The sequence below is a fragment of the Oryctolagus cuniculus genome, chromosome 18 (genome assembly GCF_051225735.1).
Source record: "Oryctolagus cuniculus isolate XC-2025 breed Fujian yellow rabbit chromosome 18, ASM5122573v1, whole genome shotgun sequence".
NCBI lineage: Eukaryota > Metazoa > Chordata > Mammalia > Lagomorpha > Leporidae > Oryctolagus > Oryctolagus cuniculus.
In genome coordinates this window covers 36,502,040-36,522,982 of record NC_142884.1, presented here as the reverse complement: position 1 = coordinate 36,522,982, position 20,943 = coordinate 36,502,040, and positions in this window count along the sequence as shown.

Sequence of the window (20,943 nt, the reverse complement as noted above, 5' to 3'; positions counted from 1 at the left end):
TCGAATGTGTGGAGCATTTGACTCCAGGTGGAACCAATTAGCGTTTGCCAGCAGAAAACAAAAAGGGTCCTGCTAAAATGCATTCAAAACCTTAAAGTCCATAGAGAATATCCAGAAAACACAAACACACACAGAGGCTGTAGCAAGATCTGGGATTGAGATAGCTACAAATCACCAGATAGTTTTGTTTTCATCCAGGAGTATCTGGACTTATTGTTGTAGTTTTGAAGGGAAATTTAACAAAAAATGACCGTGAAAGTGGTTTTGGAGAAAAGCACAATCTTCCTGTTCGGCAAATGTATCCAATGTCATGAGTACAGAAAGAAGTATCATGTTTTCTCAGGTTTCTGAAGCTTTCTTCCTAGAAAACTCGAATGTGTGGAGCATTTGACTCCAGGTGGAACCAATTAGCGTTTGCCAGCAGAAAACAAAAAGGGTCCTGCTAAAATGCATTCAAAACCTTAAAGTCCATAGAGAATATCCAGAAAACACAAACACACACAGAGGCTGTAGCAAGATCTGGGATTGAGATAGCTACAAATCACCAGATAGTTTTGCTTTCACCCAGGAGTATCTGGACAAATTGTTTTGGATTTCGGGTGAAATTTAACCAAAAATCACCGTGGAAGTGGTTTTGGAGAAAAGCACAATCTTCCTGTTCGGCAAATGTATCCAATGTCATGTTTACAGAAAGAAATATCATGTTTTCTCAGGTTTCTGAAGCTTTCTTCCTAGAAAACTCGAATGTGTGGAGTATTTGACTCCAGGTGGAACCAATTAGCGTTTGCCAGCAGAAAACAAAAAGGGTCCTGCTAAAATGCATTCAAAACCTTAAAGTCCATAGAGAATATCCAGAAAACACAAACACACACAGAGGCTGTAGCAAGATCTGGGATTGAGATAGCTACAAATCACCAGATAGTTTTGTTTTCATCCAGGAGTATCTGGACAAATTGTTGTAGTTTTGAAGTGAAATTTAATCAAAAAATGACCGTGAAAGTGGTTTTGGAGAAAAGCACAATCTTCCTGTTCGGCAAATGCATCCAATGTCATGTTTACAGAAAGAATTATCATGTTTTCTCAGGTTTCTGAAGCTTTCTTACTAGTAAACTCGAATGTGTGGAGTGTTTGACTCCAGGTGGAACCAATTAGCGTTTGCCAGCAGAAAACAAAAAGGGTCCTGCTAAAATGCATTCAAAACCTTAAAGTCCATAGAGAATATCCAGAAAACACAAACACACACAGAGGCTGTAGCAAGATCTGGGATTGAGATAGCTACAAATCACCAGATAGTTTTGTTTTCATCCAGGAGTATCTGGACTTATTGTTGTAGTTTTGAAGTGAAATTTGACAAAAAATGACCCTGAAATAGTTTTGGAGAAAAGCACAAGCTTCCTGTTCGGCAAATGTATCCAATGTCATGTTTACAGAAAGAAGTATCATGTTTTCTCAGGTTTCTGAAGCTTTCTTCCTAGAAAACTCGAATGTGTGGAGTATTTGACTCCAGGTGGAACCAATTAGCGTTTGCCAGCAGAAAACAAAAAGGGTCCTGCTCAAATGCATTCAAAACCTTAAAGTCCATAGAGAATATCCAGAAAACACAAACACACACAGAGGCTGTAGCAAGATCTGAGATTGCGATAGCTACAAATCACCAGATAGTTTTGTTTTCATCCAGGAGTATCTGGACAAATTGTTGTAGTTTTGAAGTGAAATTTAACCAAAAAATGACCGTGAAAGTGGTTTTGGAGTAAAGCACAAACTTCCTGTTCGGCAAATGTATCCAATGTCATGTTTACAGAATGAAGTATCACGTTTTCTCAGGTTTCTGAAGCTTTCTTTCTAGAAAACTCGAATGTGTGGAGTGTTTGACTCCAGGTGGAACCAATTAGCGTTTGCCAGCAGAAAACAAAAAGGGTCCTGCTAAAATGCATTCAAAACCTTAAAGTCCATAGAGAATATCCAGAAAACACAAACACACACAGAGGCTGTAGCAAGATCTGGGATTGAGAAAGCTACAAATCACCAGATAGTTTTGTTTTCATCCAGGAGTATCTGGACAAATTGTTGTGGATTTCGGGTGAAATTTAACCAAAAACTGACCGTGAAAGTGGTTTTGTAGAAAAGCACAATATTCCTGTTCGGCAAATCTATCCAATGTCATGTTTACAGAAAGAAATATCATGTTTTCCCGGTTTCTGAAGCTTTCTTCCTAGAAAACTCGAATGTGTGGCGTATATGACTCCAGGTGGACCCAATTAGCGTTTGCCAGCAGAAAACAAAAAGGGTCCTGCTAAAATGCATTCAAAATCTTCAAGTCCATAGAGAATATCCAGAAAACACAAACACACACAGAGGCTGTAGCAAGATCTGGGATTGAGATAGCTACAAATCACCAGATAGTTTTGCTTTCATCCATGAGTATCTGGACAAATCGTTGTAGATTTCGGATGAAATTTAACCAAAAAATGACCCTGAAATAGTTTTGGAGAAAAGCACAATCTTCCTGTTCGGCAAATGTATCCAATGTCATGTTTACAGAAAGAAATATCATGTTTTCTCAGGTTTCTGAAGCTTTCTACCTAGAAAACTCGAGTGTGTGTAGGATTTGACTCCAGGTGGAACCAATTAGCGTTTGCCAGTAGAAAACAAAAAGGGTCCTGCTAAAATGCATTCAAAACCTTAAAGTCCATAGAGAATATCCAGAAAACACAAACACACACAGAGGCTGTAGCAAGATCTGGGATTGAGATAGCTACAAATCACCAGATAGTTTTGTTTTCATCCAGGAGTATCTGGACAATTTGTTGTAGATTTCGGGTGAAATTTAACCATAAACTGACCGTGAAAGTGGTTTTGGAGAAAAGCACAATCTTCCTGTTCGGCAAATGTATCCAATGTCATGTTTACAGAAAGAAATATCATGTTTTCTCATGTTTCTGAAGCTTTCTTCCTAGAAAACTCGAATGTGTGGCGTATTTGACTCCAGGTGGAACCAATTAGCGTTTGCCAGCAGAAAACAAAAAGGGTCCTGCTAAAATGCATTCAAAACCTTCAAGTCCATAGAGAATATCCGGAAAACACAAACACACAGAGAGGCTGTAGCAAGATCTGGGATTGAGATAGCTACAAATCACCAGATAGTTTTGTTTTCATCCAGGAGTATCTGGACAAATTGTTGTAGATTTCGGGTGAAATTTAACAAAAATCACCGTGAAAGTGGTTTTGGAGAAAAGCACAATCTTCCTGTTCGGCAAATGTATCCAATGTCATGTTTACAGAAACAAATATCATGTTTTATCAGGTTTCTGAATCTTTCTTCCTAGAAAACTCGAAAGTGTGTCGTATTTGACTCCAGGTGGAACCAATTAGCGTTTGCCAGCAGAAAACAAAAAGGGTCCTGCTAAAATGCATTCAAAACCTTAAAGTCCATAGAGAATATCCAGAAAACACAAACACACACAGAGGCTGTAGCAAGATCTGGGATTGAGATAGCTACAAATCACCAGATAGTTTTGTTTTCATCCAGGAGTATCTGGACATTTTGTTGTAGATTTCGGGTGAAATTTAACCATAAACTGACCGTGAAAGTGGTTTTGGAGAAAAGCACAATCTTCCTGTTCGGCAAATGTATCCAATGTCATGTTTACAGAAAGAAATATCATGTTTTCTCATGTTTCTGAAGCTTTCTTCCTAGAAAACTCGAATGTGTGGCGTATTTGACTCCAGGTGGAACCAATTAGCGTTTGCCAGCAGAAAACAAAAAGGGTCCTGCTAAAATGCATTCAAAACCTTCAAGTCCATAGAGAATATCCGGAAAACACAAACACACACAGAGGCTGTAGCAAGATCTGGGATTGAGATAGCTACAAATCACCAGATAGTTTTGTTTTCATCCAGGAGTATCTGGACAAATTGTTGTAGATTTCGGGTGAAATTTAACAAAAATCACCGTGAAAGTGGTTTTGGAGAAAAGCACAATCTTCCTGTTCGGCAAATGTATCCAATGTCATGTTTACAGAAAGAAATATCATGTTTTATCAGGTTTCTGCAGCTTTCTTCCTAGAAAACTCGAAAGTGTGGCGTATTTGACTCCAGGTGGAACCAATTAGCGTTTGCCAGCAGAAAACAAAAAGGGTCCTGCTAAAATGCATTCAAAACCTTAAAGTCCATAGAGAATATCCAGAAAATACAAACACACACAGAGGTTGTAGCAAGATCTGGGATTGAGATAGCTACAAATCACCAGATAGTTTTGCTGTCATCCAGGAGTATCTGGAAAAATTGTTGTGGATTTCGGGTGAAATTTAACCAAAAAATGACCCTGAAATAGTTTTGGAGAAAAGCACAATCTTCCTGTTCGGCAAATGTATCCAATGTCATGTTTACAGAAAGAAGTATCATGTTTTCTCAGGTTTCTGAAGCTTTCTTCCTAGAAAACTCGAATGTGTGGAGGATTTGACTCCAGGTGGAACCAATTAGCGTTTGTCAGCAGAAAACAAAAAGGGTCCTGCTAAAATGCATTCAAAACCTTAAAGTCCATAGAGAATATCCAGAAAACACAAACACACACAGAGGCTGTAGCAAGATCTGGGATTGAGATAGCTACAAATCACCAGATAGTTGTGTTTTCATCCAGGAGTATCTGGACTTATTGTTGTAGTTTTGAAGGGAAATTTAACAAAATATGACCGTGAAAGTCGTTTTGGAGAAAACCACAAGCTTCCTGTTCGGCAAATGTATCCAATGTCATTAGTACAGAAAGAAATATCATGTTTTCTCAGGTTTCTGGAGCTTTCTTCCTAGAAAACTCGAATGTGTGGAGCATTGGACTCCAGGTAGAACCAATTAGCGTTTGCCAGCAGAAAACAAAAAGGGTCCTGCTAAAATGCATTCAAAACCTTAAAGTCCATAGAGAATATCCAGAAAACACAAACACACACAGAGGCTGTAGCAAGATCTGGGATTGAGATAGCTACAAATCACCAGATAGTTGTGTTTTCATCCAGGAGTATCTGGACTTATTGTTGTAGTTTTGAAGGGAAATTTAACAAAAAATGACCGTGAAAGTCGTTTTGGAGAAAACCACAAGCTTCCTGTTCGGCAAATGTATCCAATGTCATGTTTACAGAAAGAAGTATAATGTTTTCTCAGGTTTCTGATGCTTTCTTCCTAGAAAACTCGAATGTGTGGAGCATTTGACTCCAGGTGGAACCAATTAGCGTTTGCCAGCAGAAAACAAAAAGGGTCCTGCTAAAATGCATTCAAAACCTTCAAGTCCATAGAGAATATCCAGAAAACACAAACACACACAGAGGCTGTAGCAAGATCTGGGATTCAGATAGCTACAAATCACCAGATAGTTTTGCTTTCATCCAGGAGTATGTGGACAAATTGTTGTGGATTTCGGGTGAAATTTAACCAAAAATCACCGTGAAAGTGGTTTTGGAGAAAAGCACAATCTTCCTGTTTGGCAAATGTATCCAATGTCATGAGTACAGAAAGAAGTATCATGTTTTCTCAGGTTTCTGAAGCTTTCTTCCTAGAAAACTCGAATGTGTGGAGCATTTGACTCCAGGTGGAACCAATTAGCGTTTGCCAGCAGAAAACAAAAAGGGTCCTGCTAAAATGCATTCAAAACCTTAAAGTCCATAGAGAATATCCAGAAAACACAAACACACACAGAGGCTGTAGCAAGATCTGGGATTGAGATAGCTACAAATCACCAGATAGTTTTGATTTCATCCAGGAGTATCTGGACAAATTGTTGTAGTTTTGAAGTGAAATTTAACCAAAGAATGACCGTGAAAGTGGTTTTGGAGAAAAGCACAATCTTCCTGTTCGGCATATGTATCCAATGTCATGTTTACACAAAGATATATCATGTTTTCTCAGGTTTCTGAAGCTTTCTTCCTAGAAAACTCGAATGTGTGGAGTATTTGACTCCAGGTGGAACCAATTAGCGTTTGCCAGCAGAAAACAAAAAGGGTCCTGCTAAAATGCATTCAAAACCTTAACGTCCATAGAGAATAACCAGAAAACACAAACACACAGAGAGGCTGTAGCAAGATCTGGGATTGAGATAGCTACAAATCACCAGATAGTTTTGTTTTCATCCAGGAGTATCTGGACAAATTGTTGTAGTTTTGAAGTGAAATTTAACCAAAAAATGACCGTGAAAGTGGTTTTGGAGAAAAGCACAATCTTCCTGTTCGGCAAATGTATCCAATGTCATGAGTACAGAAAGAAATATCATGTTTTCTCAGGTTTCTGAAGCTTTCTTCCTAGAAAACTCGAATGTGTGGAGTATTTGAATCCAGGTGGAACAAATTAGCGTTTGCCAGCAGAAAACAAAAGGGTTCCTGCTAAAATGCATTCAAAACCTTAAAGTCCATAGAGAATATCCAGAAAACACAAACACACACAGAGGCTGTAGCAAGATCTGGGATTGAGATAGCTACAAATCACCAGATAGTTTTGTTTTCATCCAGGAGTATCTGGACAAATTGTTTTAGTTTTGAAGTGAAATTTAACCAAAAAATGACCGTGAAAGTGGTTTTGGAGAAAAGCACAATCTTCCTGTTTGGCAAATGTATCCAATGTCATGTTTACAACTACAAATGTCATGTTTTCTCAGGTTTCTGAAGCTTTCTTCCTAGAAAACTCGAATGTGTGGAGTATTTGACTCCAGGTGGAACCAATTAGCGTTTGCCAGCAGAAAACAAAAAGGGTCCTGCTAAAATGCATTCAAAACCTTAAAGTCCATAGAGAATATCCAGAAAACACAAACACACACAGAGGCTGTAGCAAGATCTGGGATTGAGATAGCTACAAATCACCAGATAGTTTTGTTTTCATCCAGGAGTATCTTGACAAATTGTTGTGGATTTCGGGTGAAATTCAACCAAAAATCACCGTGAAAGTGTTTTTGGAGAAAAGCACAATCTTCCTGTTCAGCAAATGAATCCAAGGTCATGTTTACAGAAAGAAATATCATGTTTTCTCAGGTTTCTGAAGCTTTCTTCCTAGAAAACTCGAATGTGTGGAGGATTGGACTCCAGGTGGAACCAATTAGCGTTTGCCAGCAGAAAACAAAAAGGGTCCTGCTAAAATGCATTGAAAACCTTAAAGTCCATAGAGAATATCCAGAAAACACAAACACACACAGAGGCTGTAGCAAGATCTGGGATTGAGATAGCTAAAAATCACCAGATAGTTTTGTTTTCATCCAGGAGTATCTGGACAAATTGTAGTTTTGAAGTGAAATTTAACCAAAAAATGACCCTGCAAGTGGTTTTGGAGAAAAGCACAATCTTCCTGTTCGGCAAATGTATCCAATGTCATGTTCACAGAAAGAAATATCATGTTTTCTCAGATTTTTGGAGCTATCTTCCTAGAAAACTCGAATGTGTGGCGTATTTGACTCCAGGTGGAACCAATTAGCGTTTGCCAGCAGAAAACAAAAAGGGTCCTGCTAAAATGCATTCAAAACCTTAACATCCATAGAGAATATCCAGAAAACACAAACACACACAGAGGCTGTAGCAAGATCTGGGATTGAGATAGCTACAAATCACCGGATAGTTTTGTTTTCATCCAGTAGTATCTGGACAAATTGTTGTGGATTTCGGGTGAAATTTAACCAAAAATCACCGTGAAAGTGGTTTTGGAGAAAAGCACAATCTTCCTGTTCGTCAAATGTATCCAGTGTCATGTTTACAGAAAGAAATATCATGTTTTCTCAGGTTTCTGGAGCTTTCTTCCTAGAAAACTCGAATGTGTGGAGCATTTGACTCCAGGTGGAACCAATTAGCGTTTGCCAGCAGAAAACAAAAGGGGTCCTGCTAAAATGCATTCAAATCCTTAAAGTCCATGGAGAATGTCCAAAAAACACAAACACACACAGAGGCTGTAGCAAGATCTGGGATTGAGATAGCTACAAATCACCAGATAGTTTTGTTTTCATCCAGGAGTATCTGGACAAATTGTTTTAGTTTTGAAGTGAAATTTAACCAAAAAATGACCGTGAAAGTGGTTTTGGAGAAAAGCACAATCTTCCTGTTTGGCAAATGTATCCAATGTCATGTTTACAACTACAAATGTCATGTTTTCTCAGGTTTCTGAAGCTTTCTTCCTAGAAAACTCGAATGTGTGGAGGATTTGACTCCAGGTGGAACCAATTAGCGTTTTCCAGCAGAAAACAAAAAGGGTCCTGCTAAAATGCATTCCAAACCTTAAAGTCCATAGAGAATATCCAGAAAACACAAACACACACAGAGGCTGTAGCAAGATCTGGGATTGAGATAGCTACAAATCACCAGATAGTTTTCTTTTCATCCAGGAGTATCTGGACAAATTGTTGTAGTTTTGAAGTGAAATTTAACCAAAGAATGACCGTGAAAGTGGTTTTGGAGAAAAGCAGAATCTTCCTGTTCGGCATATGTATCCAATGTCATGTTTACAGAAAGATATATCATGTTTTCTCAGGTTTCTGAAGCTTTCTTCCTAGAAAACTCGAATGTGTGGAGTATTTGACTCCAGGTGGAACCAATTAGCGTTTGCCAGCAGAAAACAAAAAGGGTCCTGCTAAAATGCATTCAAAACCTTAACGTCCATAGAGAATAACCAGAAAACACAAACACACAGAGAGGCTGTAGCAAGATCTGGGATTGAGATAGCTACAAATCACCAGATAGTTTTGTTTTCATCCAGGAGTATCTGGACAAATTGTTGTAGTTTTGAAGTGAAATTTAACCAAAAGATGACCGTGAAAGTGGTTTTGGAGAAAAGCACAATCTTCCTGTTCGGCAAATGTATCCAATGTCATGTTTACAGAAAGAAATATCATGTTTTCTCAGGTTTCTGGAGCTTTCTTCCTAGAAAACTCGAATGTGTGGAGTATTTGAATCCAGGTGGAACAAATTAGCGTTTGCCAGCAGAAAACAAAAGGGTTCCTGCTAAAATGCTTTCAAAACCTTAAAGTCCATAGAGAATATCCAGAAAACACAAACACACACAGAGGCTGTAGCAAGATCTGGGATTGAGATAGCTACAAATCACCAGATAGTTTTGTTTTCATCCAGGAGTATCTGGACAAATTGTTGTAGTTTTGAAGTGAAATTTAACCAAAAAATGACCGTGAAAGTGGTTTTGGAGAAAAGCACAATCTTCCTGTTTGGCAAATGTATCCAATGTCATGTTTACAACTACAAATGTCATGTTTTCTCAGGTTTCTGAAGCTTTCTTCCTAGAAAACTCGAATGTGTGGAGGATTTGACTCCAGGTGGAACCAATTAGCGTTTGCCAGCAGAAAACAAAAAGGGTCCTGCTAAAATGCATTCAAAACCTTAACGTCCATAGAGAATATCCAGAAAACACAAACACACACAGAGGCTGTAGCAAGATCTGGGATTGAGATAGCTACAAATCACCAGATTGTTTTGTTTTCATCCAGGAGTATCTTGACAAATGGTTGTAGTTTGAAGTGAAATTTAACCAAAAAATCAGGGTGAAAGTGGTTTTGGAGAAAAGCACAATCTTCCTGTTTGGCAAATATATCCAATGTCATGTTTACAACTACAAATGTCATGTTTTCTCAGGTTTCTGAAGCTTTCTTCCTAGAAAACTCGAATGTGTGGAGGATTTGACTCCAGGTGGAACCAATTAGCGTTTGCCAGCAGAAAACAAAAAGGGTCCTGCTAAAATGCATTCAAAACCTTAAAGTCCATAGAGAATATCCAGAAAACACAAACACACACAGAGGCTGTAGCAAGATCTGGGATTGAGATAGCTACAAATCACCAGATAGTTTTCTTTTCATCCAGGAGTATCTGGACAAATTGTTGTAGTTTTGAAGTGAAATTTAACCAAAAAATGACCCTGCAAGTGGTTTTGGAGAAAAGCACAATCTTCCTGTTTGGCAAATGTATCCAATGTCATGTTTACAGAAAGAAATATCATGTTTTCTCAGGTTTCTGAAGCTTTCTTCCTAGAAAACTCGAATGTGTGGAGGATTTGACTCCAGGTGGAACCAATTAGCGTTTGCCAGCAGAAAACAAAAAGGGTCCTGCTAAAATGCATTCCAAGCCTTAAAGTCCATAGAGAATATCCAGAAAACACAAACACACACAGAGGCTGTAGCAAGATCTGGGATTGAGATAGCTACAAATCACCAGATAGTTTTGTTTTCATCCAGGAGTATCTGGACAAATTGTTGTGGATTTCGGGTGAAATTCAACCAAAAATCACCGTGAAAGTGGTTTTGGAGAAAAGCACAATCTTCCTGTTCACCAAATGCATCCAATGTCATGTTTACAGAAAGAAATATCATGTTTTCTCAGGTTTCTGGAGCTTTCTTCCTAGAAAACTCGAATGTGTGGAGGATTTGACTCCAGGTGGAACCAATTAGCGTTTGCCAGCTGAAAACAAAAAGGGTACTGCTAAAATGCATTCCAAACCTTAAAGTCCATAGAGAATATCCAGAAAACACAAACACACACAGAGGCTGTAGCAAGATCTGGGATTGAGATAGCTACAAATCACCAGATAGTTTTGCTTTCATCCAGGAGTATCTGGACAAATTGTTGTGGATTTCGGGTGAAATTTAACCAAAAATCACCGTGAAAGTGGTTTTGGAGAAAAGCACAATCTTTCTGTTCAGCAAATGAATCCAATGTCATGTTTAGAAATACAAATGTCATGTTTTCTCAGGTTTCTGAAGCTTTCTTCCTAGAAAACTCGAATGTGTGGAGCATTTGACTCCAGGTGGAACCAATTAGCGTTTGCCAGCAGAAAACAAAAAGGGTCCTGCTAAAATGCATTCAAAACCTTAACGTCCATAGAGAATATCCAGAAAACACAAACACACACAGAGACTGTAGCAAGATCTGGAATTGAGATAGCTACAAATCACCAGATAGTTTTCTTTTCATCCAGGAGTATCTGGACAAATTGTTGTGGATTCTGGGTGAAATTCAACCAAAAATCACCGTGAAAGTGGTTTTGGAGAAAAGCACAATCTTCCTGTTCAGCAAATGAATCCAATGTCATGTTTACAGAAAGAAATATCATGTTTTCTCAGGTTTCTGAAGTTTTCTTTCTAGAAAACTCGAATGTGTGGAGGATTGGACTCCAGGTGGAACCAATTAGCGTTTGCCAGCAGAAAACAAAAAGGGTCCTGCTAAAATGCATTCAAAACCTTAACGTCCATAGAGAATATCCAGATAACACAAACACACACAGAGGCTGTAGCAAGATCTGGGATTGAGATAGCTACAAATCACCAGATAGTTTTGTTTTCATCCAGGAGTATCTGGACAAATTGTTGTAGTTTTGAAGTGAAATTTAACCAAAAAATGACCCTGCAAGTGGTTTTGGAGAAAAGCACAATCTTCCTGTTTGGCAAATGTATCCAATGTCATGTTTACAGAAAGAAATATCATGTTTTCTCAGGTTTCTGAAGCTTTCTTCCTAGAAAACTCGAATGTGTGGAGGATTTGACTCCAGGTGGAACCAATTAGCGTTTGCCAGCAGAAAACAAAAAGGGTCCTGCTAAAATGAATTCAAAACCTTAAAGTCCATAGAGAATATCCAGAAAACACAAACACACACAGAGGCTGTAGCAAGATCTGGGATTGAGATAGCTACAAATCACCAGATAGTTTTGTTTTCATCCAGGAGTATCTGGACAAATTGTTGTGGATTTCGGGTGAAATTCAACCAAAAATCACCGTGAAAGTGGTTTTGGAGAAAAGCACAATCTTCCTGTTCATCAAATGCATCCAATGTCATGTTTACAGAAAGAAATATCATGTTTTCTCAGGTTTCTGGAGCTTTCTTCCTAGAAAACTCGAATGTGTGGAGGATTTGACTCCAGGTGGAACCAATTAGCGTTTGCCAGCTGAAAACAAAAAGGGTCCTGCTAAAATGCATTCCAAACCTTAAAGTCCCTAGAGAATATCCAGAAAACACAAACACACACAGAGGCTGTAGCAAGATCTGGGATTGAGATAGCTACAAATCACCAGATAGTTTTGCTTTCATCCAGGAGTATCTGGACAAATTGTTGTGGATTTCGGGTGAAATTTAACCAAAAATCACCGTGAAAGTGGTTTTGGAGAAAAGCACAATCTTTCTGTTCAGCAAATGAATCCAATGTCATGTTTAGAAATACAAATATCATGTTTTCTCAGGTTTCTGAAGCTTTCTTCCTAGAAAACTCGAATGTGTGGAGCATTTGACTCCAGGTGGAACCAATTAGCGTTTGCCAGCAGAAAACAAAAAGGGTCCTGCTAAAATGCATTCAAAACCTTAACGTCCATAGAGAATATCCAGAAAACACAAACACACACAGAGACTGTAGCAAGATCTGGGATTGAGATAGCTACAAATCACCAGATAGTTTTGTTTTCATCCAGGAGTATCTGGACAAATTGTTGTAGTTTTGAAGTGAAATTTAACCAAAAAATGACCCTGCAAGTAGTTTTGGAGAAAAGCACAATCTTCCTGTTTGGCAAATGTATCCAATGTCATGTTTACAGAAAGAAATATCATGTTTTCTCAGGTTTCTGAAGCTTTCTTCCTAGAAAACTCGAATGTGTGGAGGATTTGACTCCAGGTGGAACCAATTAGCGTTTGCCATCAGAAAACAAAAAGGGTCCTGCTAAAATGCATTCAAAACCTTAACGTCCATAGAGAATATCCAGAAAACACAAACACACACAGAGACTGTAGCAAGATCTGGGATTGAGATAGCTACAAATCACCAGATAGTTTTGTTTTCATCCAGGAGTATCTGGACAAATTGTTGTGGATTTCGGGTGAAATTTAACCAAAAATGACCGTGAAAGTGGTTTTGGAGGAAAGCACAATCTTCCTGCTCTGCAAATGTATCCAATGTCATGTTTACAGAAAGAAATATCATGTTTTCTCAGGTTTCTGCAGCTTTCTTTCTAGAAAACTCGAATGTGTGGAGGATTTGACTCCAGGTGGAACCAATTAGCGTTTGCCAGCAGAAAACAAAAAGGGTCCTGCTAAAATGCATTCAAAACCTTAAAGTCCATAGAGAATATCCAGAAAACACAAACACACAGAGAGGCTGTAGCAAGATCTGGGATTGAGATAGCTACAAATCACCAGATAGTTTTGTTTTCATCCAGGAGTATCTTGACAAATGGTTGTAGTTTTGAAGTGAAATTTAACCAAAAAATGACCTTGAAAGTGGTTTTGGAGAAAAGCACAATCTTCCTGTTCGGCAAATGTATCCAATGTCATGTTTACAGAAAGAAATATCATGTTTTCTAAGGTTTCTGAAGCTTTCTTCCTAGAAAACTCGAATGTGTGGAGTATTTGACTCCAGGTGGAACCAATTAGCGTTTGCCAGCAGAAAAAAAAAGGGTCCTGCTAAAATGAATTCAAAACCTTAAAGTCCATAGAGAATATCCAGAAAACACAAACACACACAGAGGCTGTAGCAAGATCTGGGATTGAGATAGCTACAAATCACCAGATAGTTTTGTTTTCATCCAGGAGTATCTGGACAAATTGTTGTGGATTTCGGGTGAAATTCAACCAAAAATCACCGTGAAAGTGGTTTTGGAGAAAAGCACAATCTTCCTGTTCAGAAAATGAATCCAATGTCATGTTTACAGAAAGAAATATCATGTTTTCTCAGGTTTCTGAAGCTTTCTTGCTAGAAAACTCGAATGTGTGGAGGATTGGACTCCAGGTGGAACCAATTAGCGTTTGCCAGCAGAAAACAAAAAGGGTCCTGCTAAAATGCATTCAAAACCATAACGTCCATAGAGAATACCCAGAAAACACAAACACACACAGAGGCTGTAGCAAGATCTGGGATTGAGATAGCTACAAATCACCAGATAGTTTTGCTTTCATCCAGGAGTATCTGGACAAATTGTTGTGGATTTCGGGTGAAATTTAACCAAAAATCACCGTGAAAGTGGTTTTGGAGAAAGCACAATCTTCCTGTTCGGGAAATGTATCCAATGTCATGTTTACAGAAAGAAATATCATGTTATCTCAGGTTTCTGAGGCTTTCTTCCTAGAAAACTCGAATGTGTGGAGGATTTGACTCCAGGTGGAACCAATTAGCTTTTGGCAGCTGAAAACAAAAACTTACATGCTAAAATGCATTCAAAACGTTAAAGTCCATAGAGAATGTCTAGAAAACACAAAGACACACTGAGGCTGTAGCTAGATCTGGGATTGAGATAGCTACAAATCACCAGATAGTTTTGTTTTCATCCAGTAGTATCTGGACAAATTGTTGTGGATTTCGGGTGAAATTTAACCAAAAATGACCGTGAAAGTGCTTTTGGAGAAAATCACAATCTTCCTGTTCGGCAAATTCATCCAATGTCATGTTTACAGAAAGAAATATCATGTTTTCTCAGGTTTCTGAAGCTTTCTTGCTAGAAAACTCGAATGTGTGGAGGATTTGACTCCAGGTGGAACCAATTAGCGTTTGCCAGCAGAAAACAAAAATGGTCCTGCTAAAATGCATTCAAAACCTTAACGTCCATAGAGAATATCCAGAAAACACAAACACACACAGAGGCTGTAGCAAGATCTGGGATTGAGATAGCTACAAATCACCAGATAGTTTTGTTTTCATCCAGTAGTATCTGGACAAATTGTTGTGGATTTCGGGTGAAATTTAACCAAAAATCACCGTGAAGGTGGTTTTGGAGAAAAGCACAATCTTTCTGTTCAGCAAATGAATCCAATGTCATGTTTACAAATACAAATATCAAGTTTTCTCAGGTTTCTGGAGCTTTCTTCCTAGAAAACTCCAATGTGTTGGAGTAGTTGACTCTAGGGCGAACCAATTAGCGTTTGCCAGCAGAAAACAAAAAGGGTCCTGTTAAAATGCATTCAAAACCTTAACGTCCATAGAGAATAACCAGAAAACACAAACACACACAGAGGCTGTAGCAAGATCTGGGATTGAGATAGCTACAAATCACCAGATAGTTTTGTTTTCATCCAGGAGTATCTGGACAAATTGTTGTAGTTTTGAAGTGAAATTTAACCAAAAAATGACCGTGAAATTGGTTTTGGAGAAAAGCACAATCTTCCTGTTCGGCAAATGTATCCAATGTCATGTTTACAGAAAGAAATATCATGTTTTCTCAGGTTTCTGGAGCTTTCTTCCTAGAAAACTCGAATGTGTGGAGTATTTGACTCCAGGTGGAACCAATTAGCGTTTGCCAGCAGAAAACAAAAAGGGTCCTGCTAAAATGCATTCAAAACCTTAAAGTCCATAGAGAATATCCAGAAAACACAAACACACACAGAGGCTGTAGCAAGATCTGGGATTGAGATAGCTACAAATCACCAGATAGTTTTCTTTTCATCCAGGAGTATCTGGACAAATTGTTGTGGATTTCGGGTGAAATTCAACCAAAAATCACCGTGAAAGTGGTTTTGGAGAAAAGCACAATCTTCCTGTTCACCAAATGCATCCAATGTCATATTTACAGAAAGAAATATCATGTTTTCTCAGGTTTCTGAAGCTTTCTTGCTAGAAAACTCGAATGTGTGGAGGATTTGACTCCAGGTGGAACCAATTAGCGTTTGCCAGCAGAAAACAAAAAGGGTCCTGCTAAAATGCATTCCAAACCTTAAAGTCCATAGAGAATGTCCAGAAAACACAAACACACACAGAGGCTGTAGCAAGATCTGGGATTGAGATAGCTACAAATCACCAGATAGTTTTGTTTTCATCCAGGAGTATCTGGACAAATTGTTGTAGTTTTGAAGTGAAATTTAACCAAAAAATGACCGTGAAAGTGGTTTTAGAGAAAAGCACAATGTTTCTGTTCGGCAAATGTATCCAATGTCATGTTGACAGAAAGAAATATCATGTTTTCTCAGGTTTCTGAAGCTTTGTTCCTAGAAAACTCGAATGTGTGGAGTATTTGATCCATGTGGAACCAATTAGCGTTTGCCAGCAGAAAACAAAAAGGGTCCTGCTAAAATGCATTCAAAACCTTAAAGTCCATAGAGATATCCAGAAAACACAAACACACACAGAGGCTGTAGCAAGATCTGGGATTGAGATAGCTACAAATCACCAGGTAGTTTTCTTTTCATCCAGGAGTATCTGGACAAATTGTTTTGGATTTCGGGTGAAATTCAAATAAAAATCACCGTGAAAGTGGTTTTGGAGAGAAGCACAATCTTCCTGTTCACCAATTGCATCCAATGTCATGTTTCCAGAAAGAAATATCATGTTTTCTCAGGTTTCTGAAGCTTTCTTCCTAGAAAACTCGAATGTGTGGAGGATTTGACTCTAGGTGGAAGCAATTAGCGTTGCCAGCAGAAAACAAAAAGGGTCCTGCTAAAATGCATTCCAAACCTTGAAGTCCATAGAGAATATCCAGAAAACACAAACACACACAGAGGCTGTAGCAAGATCTGGGATTGAGATAGCTACAAATCACCAGATAGATTTCCTTTCAACCAGGATTATCTGGACACATTGTTGTGGATTTCGGGTGAAATTTAACCAAAAATCACCGTGAAAGTGGTTTTGGAGAAAAGCACAATCTTCCTGTTTGGCAAATGTATCCAATGTCATGTTTACAACTACAAATGTCATGTTTTCTCAGGTTTCTGAAGCTTTCTTCCTAGAAAACTCGAATGTGTGGAGGATTTGACTCCAGGTGGAACCAATTAGCGTTTGCCAGCAGAAAACAAAAGGGGTCCTGCTAAAATGCATTCAAAACCTTAAAGTCCATAGAGAATATCCAGAAAACACAAACACACACAGAGGCTGTAGCAGGATCTGGGATTGAGATAGCTACAAATCACCAGATAGTTTTGTTTTCATCCAGGAGTATCTGGACAAATTGTTGTGGATTTCGGGTGAAATTTAACCAAAAATCAACGTGAAAGTGGTTTTGGAGAAAAGCACAATCTTCCTGTTCAGAAAATGAATCCAATGTCATGTTTACAGAAAGAAATATCATGTTTTCTCAGGTTTCTGAAGCTTTCTTGCTAGAAAACTCGAACGTGTGGAGGATTGGACTCCAGGTGAAACCAATTAGCGTTTGCCAGCAGAAAACAAAAAGGGTCCTGCTAAAATGCATTCAAAACCATAACGTCCATAGAGAATATCCAGAAAACACAAACACACACAGAGGCTGTAGCAAGATCTGGGATTGAGATAGCTACAAATCACCAGATGGGTTTGTTTTCATCCAGGAGTATCTGGACCAATTGTTGTGGATTTCGGGTGAAATTTAACCAAAAATCACCGTGAAAGTGGTTTTGGAGAAAAGCACAATCTTCCTGTTCGGCAAATGCATCTAATGTCATGTTTCCAGAAAGAAATATCATGTTTTCTCAGGTTTCTGAAGCTTTCTTCCTAGAAAACTCGAGTGTGTGGAGGATTTGACTCCAGGTGGAACCAATTAGCGTTTGCCAGCAGAAAACAGAAAAGGTCCTGCTCAAATGCATTCAAAACCTTAAAGTCCATAGAGAATATCCAGAAAACACAAACACACACAGAGGCTGTAGCAAGATCTGGGATTAAGATAGCTACAAATCACCAGATAGTTTTGTTTTCATCCAGGAGTATCTGGACAAATTGTTCTAGTTTTGAAGTGAAATTTAACCAAAAAATCACTGTGAAAGTGGTTTTGGAGAAAAGCACAATCTTTCTGTTCAGCAAATGAATCCAAGGTCATGTTTACAAATACAAATATCATGTTTTCTCAGGTTTCTGGAGCTTTCTTCCTAGAAATCTCGAATGTGTGGAGTATTTGACTCCAGGTGGAACCAATGAGCATTTGCCAGAAGAAAACAAAAAGGGTCCTGCTAAAATGCATTCAAAACCTTAAAGCCCATAGAGAATATCCAGAAAACACAAACACACACAGAGGCTGTAGCAAGATCTGGGATTGAGATAGCTACAAATCACCAGATGGTTTGTTTTCATCCAGGAGTATCTGGACCAATTGTTGTAGATTTCGGGTGAAATTTAAACAAAACTCACCGTGAAAGTGGTTTTGGAGAAAAGCACAATCATCCTGTTCGGCAAATGTATCCAATGTCATGTTTACAGAAAGAAATATCATGTTCTCTCAGGTTTCTGAAGCTTTCTTCCTAGAAAACTCGAATGTGTGGAGAATTTGACTCCAGGTGGAACCAATTAGCGTTTGCCAGCAGAAAACAAAAAGGGTCCTGCTAAAATGCATTCAAAACCATAACGTCCATAGAGAATATCCAGAAAACACAAACACACACAGAGGCTGTAGCAAGATCTGGGATTGAGATAGCTACAAATCACCAGATAGTTTTGCTTTCATCCAGGAGTATCTGGACAAATTGTTGTGGATTTCGGGTGAAATTTAACCAAAAATCACCGTGAAAGTGGTTTTGGAGAAAGCACAATCTTCCTGTTCGGGAAATGTATCCAATGTCATGTTTACAGAAAGAAATATCATGTTATCTCAGGTTTCTGAGGCTTTCTTCCTAGAAATCTCGAATGTGTGGAGGATTTGACTCCAGGTGGAACCAATTAGCTTTTGGCAGCTGAAAACAAAAACTTACATGCTAAAATGCATTCAAAACCTTAAAGTCCATAGAGAATGTCCAGAAAACACAAAGACACACTGAGGCTGTAGCTAGATCTGGGATTGAGATAGCTACAAATCACCAGATAGTTTTGTTTTCATCCAGTAGTATCTGGACAAATTGTTGTGGATTTCGGGTGAAATTTAACCAAAAATGACCGTGAAAGTGCTTTTGGAGAAAATCACAATCTTCCTGTTCGGCAAATTCATCCAATGTCATGTTTACAGAAAGAAATATCATGTTTTCTCAGGTTTCTGAAGCTTTCTTGCTAGAAAACTCGAATGTGTGGAGGATTTGACTCCAGGTGGAACCAATTAGCGTTTGCCAGCAGAAAACAAAAATGGTCCTGCTAAAATGCATTCAAAACCTTAACGTCCATAGAGAATATCCAGAAAACACAAACACACACAGAGGCTGTAGCAAGATCTGGGATTGAGATAGCTACAAATCACCAGATAGTTTTGTTTTCATCCAGTAGTATCTGGACAAATTGTTGTGGATTTCGAGTGAAATTTAACCAAAAATCACCGTGAAAGTGGTTTTGGAGAAAAGCACAATCTTTCTGTTCAGCAAATGAATCCAATGTCATGTTTACAAATACAAATATCAAGTTTTCTCAGGTTTCTGGAGCTTTCTTCCTAGAAAACTCCAATGTGTTGGAGTAGTTGACTATAGGGCGAACCAATTAGCGTTTGCCAGCAGAAAACAAAAAGGGTCCTGCTAAAATGCATTCAAAACCTTAACGTCCATAGAGAATAACCAGAAAACACAAACACACACAGAGGCTGTAGCAAGATCTGGGATTGAGATAGCTACAAATCACCAGATAGTTTTGTTTTCATCCAGGAGTATCTGGACAAATTGTTGTAGTTTTGAAGTGAAATTTAACCAAAAAATGACCGTGAAATTGGTTTTGGAGAAAAGCACAATCTTCCTGTTCGGCAAATGTATCCAATGTCATGTTTACAGAAAGAAATATCATGTTTTCTCAGGTTTCTGGAGCTTTCTTCCTAGAAAACTCGAATGTGTGGAGTATTTGACTCCAGGTGGAACCAATTAGCGTTTGCCAGCAGAAAACAAAAAGGGTCCTGCTAAAATGCATTCAAAACCTTAAAGTCCATAGAGAATATCCAGAAAACACAAACACACACAGAGGCTGTAGCAAGATCTGGGATTGAGATAGCTACAAATCACCAGATAGTTTTCTTTTCATCCAGGAGTATCTGGACAAATTGTTGTGGATTTCGGGTGAAATTCAACCAAAAATCACCGTGAAAGTGGTTTTGGAGAAAAGCTCAATCTTCCTGTTCACCAAATGCATCCAATGTCATGTTTACAGAAAGAAATATCATGTTTTCTCAGGTTTCTGAAGCTTTCTTGCTAGAAAACTCGAATGTGTGGAGGATTTGACTCCAGGTGGAACCAATTAGCGTTTGCCAGCAGAAAACAAAAAGGGTCCTGCTAAAATGCATTCCAAACCTTAAAGTCCATAGAGAATGTCCAGAAAACACAAACACACACAGAGGCTGTAGCAAGATCTGGGATTGAGATAGCTACAAATCACCAGATAGTTTTGTTTTCATCCAGGAGTATCTGGACAAATTGTTGTAGTTTTGAAGTGAAATTTAACCAAAAAATGACCGTGAAAGTGGTTTTAGACAAAAGCACAATGTTTCTGTTCGGCAAATGTATCCAATGTCATGTTTACAGAAAGAAATATCATGTTTTCTCAGGTTTCTGAAGCTTTGTTCCTAGAAAACTCGAATGTGTGGAGTATTTGATCCATGTGGAACCAATTAGCGTTTGCCAGCAGAAAACAAAAAGGGTCCTGCTAAAATGCATTCAAAACCTTAAAGTCCATAGAGATATCCAGAAAACAAAAACACACACAGAGGCTGTAGAAAGATCTGGGATTGAGATAGCTACAAATCACCAGGTAGTTTTGTTTTCATCCAGGAGTATCTGGACAAATTGTTTTGGATTTCGGGTGAAATTCAAATAAAAATCACCGTGAAAGTGGTTTTGGAGAGAAGCACAATCTTCCTGTTCACCAATTGCATCCAATGTCATGTTTCCAGAAAGAAATATCATGTTTTCTCAGGTTTCTGAAGCTTTCTTCCTAGAAAACTCGAATGTGTGGAGGATTTGACTCTAGGTGGAAGCAATTAGCGTTGCCAGCAGAAAACAAAAAGGGTCCTGCTAAAATGCATTCCAAACCTTGAAGTCCATAGAGAATATCCAGAAAACACAAACACACACAGAGGCTGTAGCAAGATCTGGGATTGAGATAGCTACAAATCACCAGATAGATTTCCTTTCAACCAGGATTATCTGGACAAATTG